This window comes from Pelophylax lessonae (genome assembly GCF_965119305.1).
Source record: "Pelophylax lessonae genome assembly, chromosome: 10".
Classification (NCBI taxonomy): domain Eukaryota; kingdom Metazoa; phylum Chordata; class Amphibia; order Anura; family Ranidae; genus Pelophylax; species Pelophylax lessonae.
Window position 1 is genome coordinate 239177114 of NC_138777.1, and position 19701 is coordinate 239196814.

The following is a 19701-nucleotide window of genomic DNA, read 5'->3' on the forward strand; positions in this document are numbered from 1 at the left end:
AGGTGTTGGATCAAGGGGAGTGGTCCCTACACCCAGAGGTGTTCCGCCTCCTGTGTGTTCGGTGGGGGACTCCCGAGGTCGATCTGTTTGCCTCTCGCCTCAACAAGAAGGTGCAGAGATTCGTCGCCAGGTCTCGAGATCCTCTGGCGGACGCCACAGGCGCACTGGTGGCTCCTTGGGGTCTGTATCGGCTGATTCATGCATTTCCCCTGTTGAAACTCCTGCCGAGGCTTCTGCACAGGATAGAGGTGGAAAACATTCCAGTCATTCTGGTAGCTTCAGACTGGCCTCGCTGGTTTTGTTGCGCATACCTGATAAGGCTGGTCGCCAATATCCCTTGGAGACTTCCTCTCAGGGAAGATCTGCTGTCGCAAGGTCCGATCTTCCATCCGGCTTTACAGTCGCTGGCTTTAACGGCCTGGCCCTTTGAGGGTTCGTTTTTTTCCGAGTGAGCTCCAGATGTTCTTGGTTGAGCTTCATGTTACTTGGTTGGCCAAGTTTAGCTATTGGGGACTTACGTTTTGTTTCTTGTTTCCCACCTCTCATGATTATACTGCTTTGGGACATCCCTATGAGTCATGAAGATAAAGAGCTTAGGCTGATGATGAATGCTAGAGAAAACTGTATTTTTGTAAGAACTTACTGTAAAATCCTTTTCTCTGAAGTTCATCGACAGGCGCAGCAACCGCCCCTCTACTTCTGAGGTATGGGGGTTTTTTTTGGTCTTCTAAACACTGCTTGCAACTAAACTATTTGATGATAGCAGAGTTTGAGGGGTTATGCCTGCATGACCAGCCCCCATAGACGTGGTTATGTTTTTTTCCTGCCTAGTGCCTATTCCTAGAAGGAAGAGCGTACCCTATGAGTCATAAGGAGCTGCGCCTGTCGAACTTAAAGTGGAGTTCCACCCTCATTTTATACTTACCTCCATCTTCTCGCTCCGGGTCACCTGAAAAAGAAATGGCTAATCGCATTTTTTTTTTTTTTACTTACCTCGTAGCGAAGAAAATATACTTGCCTTACTTCCTTCTTCCTCGGCCGCGGCCCGTCGTCACTTCCTGGCTCTGCAATGATTCCTGGAAGCTGAACGTCATAGCTCCCAGGAATCATTGCGCCTGCACCGGCCCCGACGTCAGTTCCGGGCCGCGCGCGTCATCCCCTTCTAAACAGCTTCTGGGCATGCCCAGAAGCTGTGGAGGGATGACGCGCGCGACCCGGAAGTGACGGCGGGGCCGGCGCAGGGCATCGTGGGACCGAAGAAGGCGGAAGAGGACGCTGAAGAGGATCTCGCTGGCTTCAAGCTGCCCACACCTGAGATGGCAGCGCTGGACAAGACGTTTTCAAGGTAAGTATTTGTCCTAACAGGTAAGTGCAACCCGGGACAGATCAGAGGCTATCCATTGTGGAACGCACTAGCCCTGACTGTCCCGGGGGAATTTAAAAAAAAAAAAAAAATTCCAGGGTGGAACTCCGCTTTAAGAGAAAAGGATTTTACGGGAAAGTTCTTACAAAAATCCAGTTTTCCCTTCATTGTCTGGATGATGTTCGTGCTGTATATCGAGGAGACATCCTATTTTTTTTTTTTTTTTTTTTTTACATAAGTGAATACCATGTTCCCTCACCCCAACCCCCCAAATTTGCCGCCCTGGATTGTAGTTCCATTATTACTAGGTAAATCAGTCAGGCTTGTGTTTAAGCTTCACCAGGGTCATACCGCTTATTGGGCTATTCGGCATCAGGCCTTGGTTTTTTGACTTGGGGACTGCCACCTGGTCTGTACACATATTCTCTAAGTTTTACCAGGTGTGTGTTTCAGCCTCTTCTGATGCTGGCTATGGCTATAAAGTTAAAATACATCAATTTAAGCTACATGCAAGTGCTTGTTTTTGCTGTTGATGTGTGTGTTTTGTGTTGCTGTGTTACTCATCCCCACAGTTAGACTGCTTTTGGACACCAATTCATAATTCCCTCAATAGGCCAGAGAGAGCACAGGCTTTATGTATTTACCCTAAAATCCCCTTTCTCTTACGTCCTCCGACAGTCGCCGCCCCTTCATATTCGTCACCAATGGGTTATTGACCTTTGCTCCGTAGGAGTGGCTAGACAACATAATATGTTAATATCAAAGCTTTTAGCATACCCCACCCCCAGGGGGTGGTCCCCTCAGTCAATACCCTCCTGCTTCCTGCATTCCAACCTCAGTTTCATTTGTCTAGCTCAGGAGTAGGTTAGACGTTTCCTGTGCTGGGGCTTTTCAGCCTCAGCTTCTTCTCTCTTTTTGATTTTATTTGGAGTTTTTTTCTCTTTCTTTACTTAGCTGTTTATTTTCAGCTCTAGTCAGGTCTTCTGATGAAGATGATCGTGCGGTGCTGGGTCTCGGGCTGGCCTCCCTGGTTATCCGGGGTTCAGGGCCAGTGGCTTCCCAGCCTGCCATCGAGCGTTCAGCTAGGTTTCCCTGGCAAATATGAACGACCCATCCCTGTCCGCTGCAGGGATGCTGCGGTGAGGTGGCTACCTCACTGGACGCAATGCGGTTTCGCACCGCAATTCCACTGCGTCCTGGCTGCGACTCTCCCTGTCCTTGGTGCAGCGGTTTGATCGCTTGTGCAGGCTCCCCACGCCATCCGGATGGTAAGTGTATTTCTGTGTGGGGACCTGTCTGTATTGGGTGTCAGTCTGGGACTGTGGGACCCTGCATGTCTGTGCATAATGCTGAGCTCCCTGTTGGTATAGCTGCTCTCTGTGGGCTGCAGGGGGGGGGGGGGGCTCTCCTGCTCTGCTCTGTGTAACAGGCTGTGTGACATGCTGTGTGCTGTGAAGGACATGCTTGTGTAAGACATGTTATGGGCATACTGTGCGGCGACCGCTACTGCGGTCCGCCATTTTTTTGTGACAATTTTGTGGTGACCGACCCTGTGTGGTGAGAGCGCCGTTTTGGCGCCAAACGCCGCCATTTTGGCGGCGATCGCGCGGGCCACATGTCGGTGTTTCTGCCTCTATAGCCTCGGCCGGCGGCCATGTTTGTGTAGCCTTACATAGGCTTTATGGGGGCGGTCAGTCTCGCATCACTTCCTTTTGCTCTGAGGACAGCGATCGATGAAGCAGCAGCCTGTGTGACCTCTCCAGGTTTTACCTTCCATTCCTGTATTCCTTGCCTTTGTATTCCTAGCCCGGTGGGTCAGTGTGTTTCTGTGAGTGCGGTGAGCGATCGCCGCGGCCTTAAAGGGGCAGTACTTTTTTTCCTAAGTTACTGGGGCATGGATTCTCAGGAAAGCAAGTTTCCCCCCTCCTTCTTAGGGGGCCAGGGGGCTGCTACTGCTTCCCCTGAGGGGGCTGATCTGGCTGCTATTGTGGCTAACCTTGCTGCTTAGGTGCAGATGCTGGTGGCTGATCGTTCCACGAAAAGGCCCAGGGTGTCCATTTCCTCTGATTCAGAGGGCGATGGGGATGCTATGGCTGGTGTGCCCTTCTCAGGGTCTCGTTCTTCTTTAGATCTTGCGGGGTCTGAAGGGGAGGCTGAGGTGGAAGGGGTTGATAATTCTCCCCCTGGCTCGTCCGAAGAGCTTGCAATCATGGATGAGTTGGTTGCTTCTATCAAACAAACGCTGCATTTGGAGGATGAACCATGTCCTCCTGCTTTGATGTCCTCTTATGGGACACAGAAAAAACGCAAAATGTCGCAGGTTTTTCCTTGCTCTACGGAATTTCAGCGCGCTGTTGAGGAGCAATGGCGCAACATAAAGAAACCTTTTGCTGTGCCGAGTAGGTTCAAGCTGCGTTATCCTTTTACACCGGCTACTGATGAGCGTTGGTGTGTGCCGCCTCAGGTGGATCACGCGGTGGCGATTTTGAATAAATCCACTGCGATTCCTGCTGAGGATACCCCGGTGTTCCGGGACCCTACGGACAGGAGATTGGAGTCTCTGGCCCGTCACTCTTATACGGTTGCGGGCTCTATGCTGAAGCCTATTTTTGCTTCCATTATGGCAGCCCAGGCTATTGCCGATTGGACGCAGGTGCTCAGGCGCGCTCTGGTGGCTGACTCTGCTTCGCCGTCGACATTGGCTATGGTGGATCAGATTCATCAGGGTGTCATGTATTTGTGTGATGCGGACCTAGATATGGTCCCTTTGGCTGCGCGTCTGCAGAGTGTGGCGGTGTTGAACCGCCGCCTGATCTGGCTGAAATGTTGGTCTGTAGACCAATCTTCTTGCAAGACTTTGGCTAATTTGCCTTACGCGGGCTCTCGCCTTTTTGGCGAATCCTTGGATACTCTGATCAAGGGTGTTTCTGGGGGTAAGAGTACTCTTTTGCCCCAGTCTCACAAGTCTAAGTTTGTTCGCGGTAAGAAGAATGCTTTGTTTAGGCCCTCTCAGGGGTCCTTTCGTGCCTTTCGGTCGCACTATAAGGGTAAGCCCTTCAAGGGACAAGGCTCCCAGAAGAAGCCGTGGGCAGGTAAGCAGAAGTCCGGCCAGTCCGGGTCCGCTGCCCATAACAATGCGGCCTGAAGGGGCGCCCTCACCCAGTTCTGGGGTGGGGGGACGTTTGCTCGGTTTTCTTCAACCCTGGCTGGCCCGCGTTCGGGACAGGTGGGTTCAGGAAATCGTTCGATCTGGATACAAGATCGAGTTTCTCTCTCGGCCAGCGGGCAGATTTTTTCCCTCAAATCTTCAGCTGTCTCCGGAGCGCTTGCGGGATCTGCACCTGGCAGTGCGGGACCTGCGGGCTCAGGGAGTGGTGATTCCGGTGCCTCATCGGGACAGATTTCGGGGGTTCTATTCAAATCTGTTCACTGTGCCCAGAAAGGAGGGCAAGGTACGTCCGATTCTGGACTTGAAAGCTCTGAACCGCTTTGTGCGGGTTCGCAAGTTCCGCATGGAATCCCTGCGATCAGTGGTGGCTGCCCTGGTTCCGGGGGAATTCATGGCCTCCATCGACTTGAAGGATGTGTACCTTCACATTCCTATTTTCGAGGGTCACCAGCAGTACCTTTGATTCGCCATTGCGGAGGATCACTACCAATTCGTGGCGTTGCCCTTTGGTCTCGCCTCGGCTCCGCGGGTTTTCACCAAGGTGCTTGCGCCGGTTCTGGCTTTGTTGAGAGCCCAGGGCATCTCGATCCTGGGGTATCTGGACGACATTCTGGTTCGGTCTGCGACCAGTCAGGGCCTGGTGAACGACCTGTCCGTCACGATGCAGACTCTGCAAGAGTTCGGTTGGACGATAAATTTTCCAAAGTCGACGCTGTGTCCGTCGGTTCGTCTCCCTTACCTGGGAATGATCCTGGACTCTGTTCAGGCGAAGGTCTTCCTGCCGGAAGACAAGCTCCGGAAGCTTCAAGAAGAAGTCGGGTCCCTCAGGGACGTTCAGTGTTCGTCCCTCCGGACGTGCATGAGGTGTCTGGGACTGATGGTCTCGGCTTTCGAGGCGATACCCTTTGCCCAGTTTCACACGCGGGGTCTCCAAAGGGAGATTCTGGCCAGGTGGGACGGACGACCGCAATCTCTGGATCTCCAGATTTCGTTGAGTCATCGCACCAGAAGGGACCTTCTGTGGTGGCTCCAGTCCCCGGCGGTGTCGGGGGGCAAGTCCTTTCGCCCTTGCTCGTGGACTGTGATCACCACGGATGCCAGCCTGTCGGGCTGGGGTGGTGTTCTGGGCGTTCTGTCTGCCCAGGGAACTTGGTCTGAGGAGGAGTCCTCCCTTCCGATCAACATTCTGGAATTGCGAACAATAAATCTCTGCCTTCGGCGTTGGTCGGACAGGCTGCAGGGCCGTCCGGTTCGGGTGCAGACGGACAATGCCACAGCGGTGGCCTACATCAACCACCAAGGGGGCACCAGGAGTGCCCGAGCGGCTCAGGAAGTAGCCGACATTTTGTCTTGGGCCGAGACGCACGTCCCGGCGATATCTGCTGTTCACATTCTGGGGGTGGAAAACTGGCAGGCGGATTATCTGAGCCGCCAGTCCCTGGACCAGGGAGAATGGTCCCTTCGCCCGGATGTCTTTCGGATGTTGTGCCAGAAGTGGGGGTCCCCAGATGTGGACCTGTTCGCGTCTCGTCTGAACAACAAGGTGGAAAGGTTCGTGGCAAGAACGCGCGATCCTCGGGCAGACGCCTCAGACGCGTTGGTGGAGCCCTGGCATCAGTATCGTCTGATGTATGCCTTTCCATCGATTCAGCTGCTGTCCAGGTTCCTTCGGAGGTTGGCCTCGGAACCGAAAACGGTGATTCTGGTGGCACCAGACTGGCCTCGCCGGTCTTGGTACGCAGACCTCGTGAATCTGGCGGTCGACGCTCCGTGGCGTCTGCCTCTTCGAGACGATCTCTTGTCTCAAGGGCCGATATTTCATCCTGCTTTACAGTCGCTGGCTTTGACGGCCTGGCTGTTGAAACCCAGATCCTGAAGGATAGGGGTCTATCCCCTGAGGTCATTCATACCTTGATTAAGGCTAGAAAGTCCTCTTCGGGGAAGGTTTACTACCGTACTTGGAAGGCCTATTTTGCCTGGTGTGAGTCCAGGGGGTATTCCCCTCATTCATGCTCGGTATCAAGGGTGTTGGCTTTTCTTCAAACGGGCGTGGACCAGCGTTTGGCGTTGGCCATGAATAAGGGTCAGATTTCTGCTCTGGCCGTTCTCTTTCAGCGCCCTGTGGCGTCTAATTCTTTAGTTGGCACCTTTGTTCAAGGGGTGCGGCATCTGGTCCCTCCTAGGAGGGAGCCTTTGCCTCCATGGGACTTGAATCTTGTTCTGTCCGTGTTGCAACATGCTCCCTTTGAAAAAATCAGGGAGATCTCGTTGTCTATGTTGTCCAAGAAGGTCGCCTTTTTGGTGGCAATCACCTCGGCTCGTAGGGTGTCGGAGCTGGCTGCCTTGTCTTGCAGATCTCCGTATTTGGTGGTTCATTTGGATAAGGTGGTCTTGCGTCCTAACCCGTCTTTCCTTCCGAAGAGGATCTCGGAATTTCACCTCAATGAGGACATTGTTCTGCCTTCGCTTTGCGCAAAGCCTAAACATCCAAAGGAAGTGGCTTTGCATTCCTTGGATGTTGTTCGGGCGATCAGGGTTTACCTGTCATTGACTGAATCCTTTCGCAAGACGGATTCTCTATTTGTCCTTCCAGAGGGACCTCGGAAGGGCATGGCGGCGTCGGCTTCTACCATCGCCAAATGGATCGGACAGACCATTGAGCAGGCCTATGCTTTGAAGGGGAAAGTTCCCCCCATGCCTGTGAAGGCGCACTCTACAAGATCTCTGAGTAGGTCTTGGGCCTGTCATCATCGGGCTTCTGTGGCCCAGGTGTGTAAGGCGGCGACTTGGTCATCCGTTCACACCTTCTCCAAATTTTACAAAGTGGATGTTCAGGCATCGGCAGATGCTTCCTTTGGCCGCAAAGTTCTTAGTGCGGCAGTGCCTTAGGGTCCCTGGTTTGGGTCCTTGGCTGTTGGGGTATTTTTACCCCTGGGTTACTTGTTCTTTCCTGGGTTGTTGCTCCTGTTGAGCAAGTTTTTTTCGTGTTGCCCAGTTGGTTTTCTTCCTTTGGTAAGGTTCCTTTCTCTGATGTGGGTATTGCGTTGCCTTAGGCGTGGCTGTTTTTTTTCCCACCCCTCATGTCTACACTGCTTTGGGACGTCCCATTGGTGACGAATATGAAGGGGCGGCGACTGTCGGAGGACGTAAGAGAAAACAGAATTTTTGTAAAATCTTACCTGTAAAATTCCTTTCTCTGAGTCCTCCGACAGTCGCCGCCCCCGTCCCTCTTTTGGGGTTTTGTTTATGTACTCTACTGCTATGCTACTGAAACTGAGGTTGGAATGCAGGAAGCAGGAGGGTATTGACTGAAGGGGGTGGGGTATGCTAAAAGCTTTGATATTAACATATTCTGTTGTCTAGCCACTCCTAAGGAGCAAAGGTCAATAACCCATTGGTGACGAATATGAAGGGGCGGCGACTGTCGGAGGACTCAGAGAAAGGAATTTTACAGGTAAGATTTTACAAAAATTCAGTTTTTCTATTGTGGGACATAAATCCCACCCCTCTGTGTTTATGGTCATTGCTTTTGTTACTGCTTTGCTATGAATCTGAAGCATTCTGATAATGAAGGGTGGGGTTTAAGGGAGAGGAATTCTGCCCATTGGACCTTGTCTACAGTTTTTTTGTGTAACCCAGTTGTTAAAAAAAATTGTTTCCTTAAATGGACTCTGAAAGTAGGAGTACAAAAACCGTATTTATATGACTTGTTGTGCTTGAATTTTCCATACATACCTAAACTATAAACTTAACTTTTTTTAAAAACTATTTTCTTTCTAGGCTCTTGACACAAACATCAAAAGCTTCAGCACAAAAGGTAAATCCAGGTTAATGTATGCAAAAACTATTTGTGTTGATCATATAATAAAATTAAGAATTGCGCTAAAGTTAAATTCCAAATGCACAAATATTGCTACTAGTAGTACAAAAACACAAAAGATTATAGGTGCTGCACTTGCTAACTGTTTATTAAGTGTAACATTAAATCAAAAACAATGCATCAATGTCTTCAAAATAAAAATACCATGGAACACTAAACACAATAATAATAAAGACCCCTAATGGAATTTAAACCAGAAAAGTCCATTAGGTCCACACAAGTAAAAAAAAAAAAAAAAAAAAAAAAACAGTAGTATTCATGCTACTGGTAAGTGGCACCACTCCTCCACCAAATCCCTCAAAGATGTGCTTTCACCTGACCAGTTTACCCTCGCTACAATGTACAAATCTCATATGAAAAATAAGGTTCACAGCTCTACCAGATAGAGTAAGTCAATAATGGGAAATCTGGTCAGAATGTCAATCCCCAATGGTTCCTCTTACTGCCCCTTGGCTCTTAGAGGCTCTGGATCTAAAGTTCAGTAAAACAATCCATAGTGCTCACTGGTAAAACTATTTTATTCAAGAGAAAAGTGTACATATGCACTCAAACAATTGATTGAAAGCGTGTCTTGAATACTAAGAGACCTACTGCTGCTCCCACTCGTATGCTACATCGTTGCAACGCCATACTAGGATGGATCACTCATACAGCCTGCAGATCCCAAGCTCTCTCTCCCAGGCCGATTATCTCCGCCCTAGTCTTGCATCGAAATTACATCAGGGGCATGGATCAAATCGTACAGATAGACATTTAAACTGTATGCTCAGACACACCTCTATATACATCTATGTGGGCTGACTGGCTTACACTATCAGGCTCTGCATACTCACCTGTCACCATTCTATAATTTCCACCAACACAATATTTAGCAGAGCTGACAGCGTAGCGTGTAATGCTTGTTGTACCCAGGATCTGTGGAGGGCTAGGATCTTATTACTCACAAGGTGTCTCCCCTGTAGGAAGCCTGGTATAGTCCAAGATAATTTAAGTTCCATACTGCAACTCCCTACTTACCATGAAACATCACAATATAGCTAGATCAGTTTCATACCCGTAGCTTTAACCAATAGTCAAGAAAGAAATAGTTGTCCAGTCGGCAAGTCCAGCTGCAGAAAAGAGACAGAATCGGGGTTGACAAGGCACTTTTCTGCTTGGTGTCTGCTCAGAGCAGCTCCAGAATAGAGGATCAATAAATTGTCAGAAAAATGAAACCAAAAGACCAGTATTGCAGACCCCTAGGGGTGAAAGCACCCTCAGGGAAGGATATATGGCAGGATGGGTGTCCAAGACCAGCCAAAGCAGGAAGCCGTAAAGTTAGTCCGTAGCTCGGACAGTGCAGATGCAGGGAGCATAATAACCATAAAAAATATGCATGGAGACTGCCATAGGTTCTGCATGTACATGATGGGTGAGGTATGACCAGTACAAGGTACATTGTGGCCAAGATAAGAGAAAGGATGACAGTCAGACAAGACAAAAGCATATGCGGGGAAATTGTGAAGATTTTACCACAGTGTATAGAGCCAAGTATCTGCCTCTGCCAAAGTATCGAACAAAAGTGCACCATACCATCATGTTGCTCACAGAGGCGCCTTGGGTAGATAATACTGTATTTCTCTTGCGTCCTCTGACAGTCGCCGCCCACTCATTCAGTCTTCACCAATGGGTATTGACCTCTTATCCATAGGAGCAAGCTAGGCATAAGACTTGTTATTAGCAAAGTAATTTACATAGACACACCTATGGGGGCGGTTCCACTGGTCCAATTCCCCCCTGCTATCAGCCATCCCAACTTAGTTTGTCTTCAGCCATGTTAAGGAGTAAGATAGGCTTCCCTGTGCTGGGGCTACGGTCTCAGCCTTTCTTCTATTTTATGATTTTATTTTCTCAAGTGTGATTTTCTTACACTACTAGCTGTTTCTTTCTCAGCATTTAGTTAGTCGATTCTTCGGATGACGATGGCGTTGCGGAACTGGGAGTCGCACTGGTCGTCCTGGTGTTCCAGGACAGAGGGCCTTATGGAATCCCAGCCCACCATCGAGCGTTTAGCAGGCTATGCGTACGCCCTGGCCTAGCAAACGACCTGTCCTCAGGGATGAAAGCCTGCGAGGTGGCCACCTTGCTTGAACGTCTCACCCATGGTTCCGTGCGTTGCTAGCTTCCTGTGTTTTTTGGCTGACGGCACCCCCACCACTTGGGGTGGGAGGCTTCCCGTCGAGAGGCACCCACGCCATCGGGTACGGTAAGTACATTCTGTGTGGGGCCTCTGTCTGGGGCTGGCAGTCTGTTGGTCTGTGGTATCCCCTCATGTCTGTGTGTTTTGGGGCTCCCTACTCCTGGTCCCTGCGGGGGCTCTATCGCAGCGGGATCGCTATGTGGGGGTCCCTCTCCTGAGTGACACTGTGTATGTGGTTGGAGGTGCAGACATGTGTGGCGACCGCTGCGGGTTACAATACCGCCGGTCCGCCATTTTAGGTGTGTTGCTGGCTTCACTGTGTGCACTTCTGCAGCAATGAATGTAGTGTGTTTTAGCGCCTTACGGCGCCATCTTGTGTATGGCAATGTGTTCTTCTTAGCACATGTCGGCGGCCATTTTCCCGGAGCCTCCCATTACTTTCTATGGGCAACCATTTTTCCTGAGTCTGTTTTTCCTAGTTCAGCCTCTTGCGGTGACATCACTTCCTTTTTTCTCTGCAGTGGTAACAGATGGGGTCTGTCTTGCTGTCTTTTGTGGGGAATATCTCTGGCTGTCAGCTCATTCCTACTTGCGGGGTCTGCTTGTATAGTCCTTCATAGCGGTGTACTGCGGTGGGATCGCTGTGCGCTTAAAGGGCCAGTACCTTTAAAAAAAAAAATTTTTTTTTTCCTAATGGAGTCCCAGGACGGCAAATTTCCCCCAGCCTTAGTGGATGATTCAGGTTCCTCTGGATCTTCTGCACTGTCTGCTCTGACTTCTGCACTTGCGACTTTAGCATCCAAAGTGGATCTTTTGATGGCTGAACGGGATACTAAGAAGAGACTAGGTTTTCTCTTTCTTCTGATTCCGATTTTGATATGGTTGCTGTGGACAGTGTGCCCCTTGAGGGGTCTCGTTCTTCTCAGTCTAATGGGGAGGGGGGGATGAGGAGGGGGATGATTCTTCCCTGGGACGGCCGAAGAACGCGCGGCAATGGCTGCGCTGATTACTGCCATTAAAGATACACTAAATTTAGAAGATGAGCCCAATCCGCCGGGCAAGCGGTCCTCTTTTGGTTCCCGCAGATCCCGTAAGGCGGCGCAGGTGTTCCCTTGCCCCGCTGAGTTCCACGAAACTGAATGAACAATGGCGCAATTTGAAGCGCAATTTTGTGGTGCCAAAACGGTTTCAAGTCCGTTACCCTTTTGTGTCTCCTACGGATTTGCGCTGGACTGTGGCTCCTAAGGTGGATCACACTGTGTCTAGGTTGAACAGGGCCACTCTGGTACCCACCGAGGATTCCCCGGTGTTCCCGGACCCTACAGATAGGAGGCTGGAATCCCTTGACCGCCATTCCTATATGGTGGCGGGTTCCATGCTGAAACCTATTTTCGCCTCCGTCATGGCGGCTCAGGCTGTGGCAGATTGGGCTAAGGTGCTCAAATGCACTCTCGTGACTGATTCTGCCCTTCCTACTACTTTGGAGATGGTGGACCAGATTTACCATGGGGTTATGTATCTGTGTGATGTGGCCTTTGATGAGGCCCCATTGGCGGCTCGCCTTTCGGGGATCGCGGTGCTTAACCGTTGCTTGATTTGGTTAAAAAGCTTGTCGGCTGACCAGACTTCCAGGAAGACAGTGTCTGACATCCCTTATGCGGGAAATCGTCTTTTTGGGGACTCCCTGGATGAATTGGTTAAAGGTGTCACTGGGGGCAAGAGCACTCTGCTGCCCCAGAATCCTAAGGGTAAGTTCTTCCGCGGTAAGCGGGGCCCTTCCTTTAAACCAAATCAGAGGTCCTTTCGTGCCTTCAAGGTGCAGGACAAGGGGAAACCCTTCAAGGGCCAGGGTGGCCAGAGAAAGCCCTGGGCGGGCAAGCCAAAGGCTGCCCTGGCTGGTGCGGCGGCTCAGTCCGCCACTGCCTGAAGGGGCGCCCTCACCCGTTTTCAGGGGTGGGGGGATGTCTGCGTGGTTTCCTCCAACCTTGGCTGCTCCAGATTCCGGACAGGTGGGTTCAGGAAATCATTCAATCGGCCTACAAGATCGAATTCCTTTTGCGGCTGGCGGACAAATTCTTTCCCTCAAATCTTCATTTGACCCCAGATTGGTTGCTCGATCTTCATTGGGCGGTGCAGGATCTCCTCGCCCAGGGGGTGGTCGTCCCAGTGCCTCATCTGGCCAGATTTCGGGGGTTTTATTCAAATCTGTTCACTGTGCCCAGAAAGGAGGGCAAGGTGCGTCCGATTCTGGACTTAAAAGCTCTGAACTGCTTTGTGCAGGTTCAAAAATTTAGCATGGAATCCCTCCGTTTGGTGGTGGCCTCCTTGAGTCCGGGAGATTTCCTGGCTTTTATAGACCTGAAGGATGCGTGTTTACACATCCCCATATTCGAGGGTCATCAGAGGTACCTCCGATTCGCTATCGCGGAGGAACACTATCAGTTTGTGGCGTTACCTTTCGGTCTCGCTTCGGCTCCACGGGTGTTTACCAAAGTGCTGGCTCCTGTTCTGGGCCTGTTACGGGCACAGGGCATTGCGGTCTTGGGATATCTGGACGATCTCCTGTTAAGATCGAGTGCCAGTTAGAGCCTGCTGCGCGATCTGTCCACTACGGTTCAGACGCTCCAGGAGTATGGATGGACCTTTAACGTTCAGAAGTCGACATTGTCTCCTTCGGTTCGTCTCCCGTATCTGGGGATGGTCCTGGACTCCGCACAAGCGAAGGTGTTTCTGCCAGAGGACAAGCTCCGGACCCTGCAGGACAAGGTCAGGTCCCTCTGGGACAACGAGTCCTCGTCACTCAGGACCTGTATGCGGTCCCTGGGGTTAATGATGTCGGCCTTCGAGGCCATACCGTTTGCACAGCTTCACACGCGGTCTCTCCAGGCGGAGATACTGGCCAGGGGGGACAGGCTCCCCCAGTCCTTGGTCCTGAGGGTGTCTCTGAATCGCCAAACCAGAGCAGATCTTCTGTGGTGGCTCCAGTCCCCGACGGTAGCGGAGGGAAAATCCTTCTTGCCGTTGCTGTGGACTGTGATTACCACGGATGCCAGCCTGTCGGGCTGGAATGGCGTTCTGGGCAACTTGTCTGCCCAGGGCACTTGGTCGGTGGAGGAATCCTCCCTACCGATAAACATCTTGGAATTGCGAGCGATCAGGCTGTGCTGCTCCATTGGTCGGATCGTCTTCAGGGCCGCAGACGGACAACGCAACTGCGGTGGCTTACATCAATCACCAAGGGGGCACCAGGAGTGCCTGGGCGTCCCAGGAAGTGAACAGTATTCTGTCTTGGGCCGAGACTCACGTCCCGGCGATTTCGGCAGTTCACATTCCGGGTGTGGAGAACTGGCAGGCCGATTATCTGAGCCGCCAGACCCTGGATCAGGGGGAATGGTCCCTGCACCCGGAGGTGTTTCAGATGCTGTGTGCGAAATGGGGATCCCCGGATGTGGATCTGTTCGCTTCCCGGTTAAACAAAAAGGTTGGAAGGTTCGTGGCAAGAACGCGCGATCCGCTGGCAGACGCCCCAGATGCGCTGGTGGTGCCTTGGCAGTGGTATCGTCTGATATATGCCTTTCCCTGATTCAGTTGTCCAGGATCCTGCGCAGGTTGGTCTCGGAACCAAAGTTGGTGATTCTGGTGGCTCCGGACTGGCCACGCCGGTCCTGGTACGCGGACATCTTTCAACCCATTACGAGACGATCTACTGTCTCAGGGACCGATCTTCCATCCTGCTTTACAGTCGCTGGCTTTAAAGGCGTGGCTGTTGAAAGCCAGGTCCTGAGAGACATGGGTCTATCATCTGAGGTCATTCCTACTTTGCTCAAGGCTAGGAAAGCATCGTCCGGTAAGATCTATTACCGTACTTGGATGGCTTATTTGCCTGGTGTGAATCCAGAGGCTTCCCTCCTCGTGCCTACTCGGTGGCGAGGGTATTGGCCTTCCTCCAAACTGGTGTGGATCAGCGCCTGGCATTGACCACGATTAAGGGCCAGCTGTCGGCGCTGGCCGTCCTTTTTCAGCATCCCTTGGCGTCTAACTCTTTAATTCGCACCTTTGTTCAAGGTGTGTGTCACTTGGCCCCTCCTTGGAAGGCGTCTCTACCTCCTTGGGACTTGAACTTGGTTCTGTCCGTTTTGCAACGTCCTCCTTTTGAAAACATCAGGGAAATTTCTTTGCCTCTGCTGTCAAAAAAGGTTGCCTTTCTAGTGGCGATCACTTCAGCACGCAGAGTGTCGGAATTGGCGGCCTTGTCTTGCTGCACCTCTTACCTGGTGGTTCATAGGGATAAGGTGGTCTTGTGACCCAACCAGTCCTTTCTTCCAAAGGTGGTTTCTGATTTTCACCTCAATGAGGACATTGTTTTGCCTTCGCTTTGTGCGAATCCAAAACATCCTAAGGAGTTTGCCTTACATTCCTTGGATGTTGTCAGGGCGATCAGGGTTTACCTGTCGGCCACTGAATCCTTTCGGAAGTCAGATTCTCTTTCTGTCCTTCCTGAGGGGCCTGGCTGCGTTTGCGGCGACCATTTCGAAATGGATCAGACAGACGATTTTACAGGCCTATTCGATTAAGTACCGGGCACCGCCCTTCCCTGTCAAGGAGCTCTCTACCAGAGCGGTGAGTGCATCCTGGGCCTTCAGGCATCAGGCTTCGGTGGCCCAGGTGTACAAGGCTGCGACTTGGTCGTCAGTGCACACCTTCTCAAGGTTCGGCAAACTTGATGTTCTGGCATCGGCGGATGCCTCCTTTGGCTGCAAAGTTCTGTGTGCGGCAGTGCCTTAAGGGGACCCTTGTTTTGTTGGTCCCTGGGTGTTGGGGTTGTTTTTCCCCTTGTTTATTTGCTTTCCTGGGTTGTTGCTCCAGTTGAGCCTTTTTTGTTACCCAGAGGATCTACCTTTCTGTTCGAGTAAGGTTCCTTTCTCTGACTTGGGTACTGCGTTGCCTTTTTGATGGTTACGTTTCCCACCCCTCATGTCTACACTGCTTTGGGACATCCCATTGGTGAAGACTGAATGAGTAGGCTGCGACTGTCAGAGGACGTAAGAGAAAACAGAATTTTTGTAAAATCTTATCGTAAAATTCCTTTCTCTGAGTCCTCTGACAGTCGCCGCCCCTGCCCCCTCTATTTGGGGTTCTGTGGACTTTAACTGCTTGCTACCAAACTGAGTTGTGATGGCTGATAGCAGGGGGGTATTGGACCAGTGGGACAGCCCCCATAGGTGTGTCTATGTAAATTACTTTGTTTTTAACAAGTCTTATGCCTAGCTTGCTCCTATGGATAAGAGGTCAATACCCATTGGTGAAGACTGAATGAGTGGGCAGCAACTGTCAGAGGACTCAGAGAAAGGATTTTTTACAGTAAGATTTTACAAAAATTCCATTTTCACATTTCGCTCCCGAATGTGTCTTCTGACATCTATAGAAGAGTTCCGCTGAGAAGACAGGGAAGAGAATGATAGAGGCATAAATTGTATATATCGTATCGTGTATATATCATGTCACATTTTCTTTTTCTTTATATCCTCCAAGTACCTTATTCCTGCAGTGCTGTTGTGTAGTCACATGATCTTTCACTGTTCTTTGACATCTGCAGGGAAAGATCTTTGGGCGGGGCTTCTATTACGCTGATGTATGTTCTCTACAGTACGCGTGTCTGGCCAGCCTCGATTGGTGTTGTGCCAATAACATGACTAAAAAAGAAAATTTAGGAAGAGCAATTCAAATTAGAATATAAATATCAAATGTTTTCAAGTTCCCAATAAATCTTTATTGAACATCAAACATGTGTTTGTTATGCATTTCTATGGTGTGGTCAGAGTTAGAGATGACTGAAACTAGCTTTCAGTTTGTTCTGACATTATTTGCATCCAAGTCTCTTCTTTTTTTTTTTTCAAAACAGTGAGGTTTATTGAAACTTTTGGTACAATACAAAAATAAACCGTGCATTGAAACTTCGATCATATTCATAATACACAGGGGTACAAGAATACAAATATTCACAGTGATTAACACTTAGAAACAGAATAGACATAGTATAAAAAAAAAAAATAAGGCAGTAGTCAGTTACTTTCTTTCGGCCCAACACTCGAGCAAACAATATTGGTTTAACAGGGACGGTCAGCATAAAGCAGTTACCTACTTCACTACTGAGCCGTATCAGGGCACTGCACCCATTTGTCCCAAATCTTGTTGAACTTCTGAGGACACCCCCTATGTTTATATAAAAGTTTATGAAATGGGATGACACTATTAATTTCCTTAATCCACAATCCTAAAGTAGGAGGAGTAGGTCTCATCCACCGTCTGGCTATCAATTTACGTGCTATAAACAAGGTTTCCTGGAGAAATATGACAGTGGATTTGGGCATCTCTCCATCCGGATAGACCCCCAGGAGACACTCCTTAGGAGAGAGTTGTAGAGGAGACCCCATTTTGTCATGCAGAAATGTGACTACCTGTTGCCATAGAGTCTGTAATTGGGGACAGCTCCACAGTAGATGGAAGAAGGAAGCATCAGGGTCTCCGCACATAGGACAAGAGGGGACCAAGTCAGGGTGATATTTGGACAGTCTAAGTGGGGTGAGATAAGCCTGGTGTAATATAAAGGTCTGGGTTAGGCGATCCGACAGTTTTGGCGACACTCTGCGGCACGTCTCCAGGGCATCCTCCCATTCCTCATCCTCCATGGCCCCCACACTGCGCTCCCAGCGGGTCTTAAGTGCAAAAGCCATAGTAGTCGAAGAAGGTGTGTGGAGCTCAGAGTAGAACATGGAAATGAGGTGACTGGGTTCTGTACTTTTAACAATCTCAAGGGTGGTAATCGATTCCATCTCAGGAGGGCCGTCAGGGAATTGAGATCTATAGGCATGGGAGAGCTGTAAGTATCTGTAGTGCATGGGGCCCTGGAGCGCAAACTGGTCTCGCAGGGTCTCGTAAGACCGTAGACCAGTGGTCGTGGAGATATGGCTAAGGAGAAGAATACCCCTCCCACTCCATACCGACAGGTCAGGGATGGATAGGAACTCACGCAATGTACTATTATGCCACAGAGGGGTAAATGTGTGGAATGGAGGGCACCGAAGCCTGGACGCCACCACCTCCCAGATCTGACAATAGTGATATAAAATGAAAAAAGAAAATCAGGTGCGCTAAATTCACATGTGTCACACATCAAAACTTGGGTGTGTCACTATAATAAGTAACCAACCAACCTCTGCAGTGTGTACCTTGGTTGATGTGCATTAAGAGGGTGTATGGTATTACCAGAAACCCTGGTGCTGACAAATAAAAGGTGATGGATGAAGTAATAATTTTCAATGTGATAATAACAACATAATCAAATGGTGCTTCACAAATAATGCAAAATAAAGTCCAAAACTTCAGTGTAAACCACCTAAAGTGTATGTACACCCCTGGGGGGTACACAAGTCCCAAAATCCCACACAAATAATACAGTCCACAAACGTGTATTGGATAAAACTGTGAAGGTGCAAAGGTTCCACCACCTGGAGAGGGATTGGCCTCTTACCATAAGAAAGAGGTCAAGGGCGGATAATTAACCCAGTAGTATCCTAGGGGTCCCGGGGATCACCTTGGGATGTGCGGACAAAATTGGCCTCTTACCAGATTGCTCCAAATATGGGCAAGTTGTCTCACTTTTCGTATTATGTCCCAATCCCGGTCCTCTATCTTCCTGGGGGTTCTCTCTATTATCCCGGATGGAGGCTTCAGCTTGTGGCTCATGAAAATAAATTAGACCATAGTGCAGTACCTTGGGTGGTTTTATTAACAAAAGTAGATGCACTTACATTTAGACGGTCATCTCAAATCACAAAAAGAACCAATTCCAATAATAGAGGCCGAGACCACCTGCAGTGCGGTCCGGCAACCAACGATGACGGCGCGGCGCTCCTCTCTGACGCGTTTCCACTCAATAGTCGTCTACGGAGATAGGAGTATATAGAAGAGATCTGGGGCACAGGGGCTCCGGCGAGCCCCTGACGCCCCTAAGGATAACTAGAAGGGGGTCCCCGAGGGGATGAGCCCACCCAGGGCAGAGCAGGGTCAAGAAGCGCTCTCTATCCGTTTTATCTATGTGAAAGAACTGGGACAACTGAGCTGCCAGATAGTACAGATTAAAATCCGGCAGGGCCAACCCCCCTAGATTTGTAGGATTCTTGAGCTTGCGCCAGGAGATCTTGTGTCGGTTAGCACCCCAAACAAAGGTCTTGAGGAGTGATTCCATCTGCTTAAACAGCCTGAGTGGCAGATAAATAGGAGAGTGCCATACAGCATAGAGAATTTTGGGAAGGAGAACCATTTTAATTAAATTGACTCTACCCATCACTCCCAGAGGTAATTTGGACCATACTTGAATTTTAGCCTTAAGCAGAGGGAACAAGGGTTGAACGTTATCCGGGACATAATCTGCTGAGCTAGCTGTCACTTGAATCCCTAAGTATTTAATGCGGGATACACATTGTAGGGCCGGGTTTGCGGGGGCGATCGCCTGCGGGCTCTCATCAAGTGGAAGAATTTGTGACTTATCCCAGTTTATCTGAAAACCGGAGAATCGTCCGTACCGTTCAATTAAAGAAAGGGCTGTGAGCAGGGATTCTCGAGAGTCCTCCAAATACAACAAAGTGTCATCAGCATACATGCTGATTTTCTCCTCTAGCGGTCCCCTACGTAGGCCACGAATCCCGGGATGTGCTCTAATGGCCATCGCCAGGGGTTCCGCGGCCAGGGCATACAGCAGGGGGGAGAGGGGGCACCCCTGTCGAGTGCCACGGGATAAAGGGAAGGCGGTCGACTGCCAGCCGTTGGCCAGGACCCTAGCTACCGGGGCGCTATATAGAAGTTTGACCCACTTAATAAAATTAGGTCCAAAGCCGTATCGGTCCAGGCAGGTCCATAGGAATGGCCACTCTACCGAGTCGAATGCTTTAGCCGTGTCCAAGGAGACCACCACCCTGCCACCCATTCCGTCGTGTTGTGCCTGGAGATTCATGAATAACCGGCGAAGGTTAAATGAGGTGTTCCTCCCAGGCATGAACCCGGCCTGGTCCGAGTGTATGAGCGAAAGGATCACCTTGTTAAGACGGAGG